General features: G+C 65.6%; 1 protein-coding gene across 8 annotated transcripts in view; it reads right to left on the bottom strand.

Moving 5' to 3' along the window:
- The window catches only part of Pkp4 (plakophilin 4), a 216,699-nt gene extending 216,346 nt beyond the window's left edge, over positions 1-353 (bottom strand). For 6 of the 8 annotated variants that reach the window (XM_013029365.1, XM_013029388.1, XM_013029431.1 and 3 more), the window contains exon 1: positions 12-119. The gene's annotated coding sequence lies outside the window, so the exon portion shown is untranslated. Of the gene's footprint in view, positions 1-11 lie in introns of all 8 variants that reach the window. The other 2 variants (XM_013029381.1, XM_013029423.1) reach the window with 1 other exon arrangement.
- Between the last annotated feature and the right edge of the window lie 414 nt (positions 354-767).

The following is a 767-nucleotide window of genomic DNA, read 5'->3' as shown; positions in this document are numbered from 1 at the left end:
CGCACACTTACTTTCCAGGTTAAGCAGCGGCCGCCGTCGCTCCGGAGATCGGGGACATCCGCGCCGAGGGATCGCCGCTGCGGCACCCGAAAAAAATTAAAAAAGTGCCGCGGCCAAGCTGCGGCCGCCCACCCCTCCCTCCCCCACCCGCCCCCTCCCCCGGAGAGGCTCTCCCACCACCCCGGTGGCGGCGGTGGCCAACTTGCCCCTCTACCCCGTGCCCATGGTGCCGCCTCCGCGGCCGGCGTCAGTGAGGACTCAGCCCCGGAGCCCCCTCTACTGCCCAGAGGCCGCCGCCGCCGCCCGCCCAGCCGCCAGCCCGCCTGCCCGGCCAGCCCCAGGCTCCCGGGAACGTCAGCACGCCGCCGTCCCCGGACAAGCTTTCCTCCAGTTCCATTGGTCGGAAAGAGAGGGCTGGCCCTCCCTATTGGCCCGGCCCTCATATTGAACGGGCCAATAGGAACCGCGGTCTCAGGTCGCCATAGAGACCGATGCTGTTAAGAGAGAGTGAGAGGGCCTGAAGAAGGTGGGAGTGAAGGCAAAGGTGCCCCTGGCCTCGGGCGCGGGGGGGGGGGGGGGGGGCTTTGAGCGGGGTGGGAGACAAGAAGTACTAGGGAATTCCTGAGCACTGGCTCTGGGATCTAACGTAGGCTTTGCTTCTTCTCCCCCCCCCCCTCTTATTGTCTTTCAACTGTGCATGGTTTGTCCCTGGCATTAAAGGCTAGAGCAACTGAACCCCTAGACTTATCCTTGACAGTGAGAGCCTG

This window comes from Dipodomys ordii, unplaced genomic scaffold, assembly GCF_000151885.1.
Source record: "Dipodomys ordii isolate 6190 unplaced genomic scaffold, Dord_2.0 Scaffold5, whole genome shotgun sequence".
Lineage (NCBI taxonomy): Eukaryota > Metazoa > Chordata > Mammalia > Rodentia > Heteromyidae > Dipodomys > Dipodomys ordii.
The sequence above is the reverse complement of the archived record's forward strand: the minus strand, read 5'-3'. Positions and strand labels throughout refer to the sequence as shown.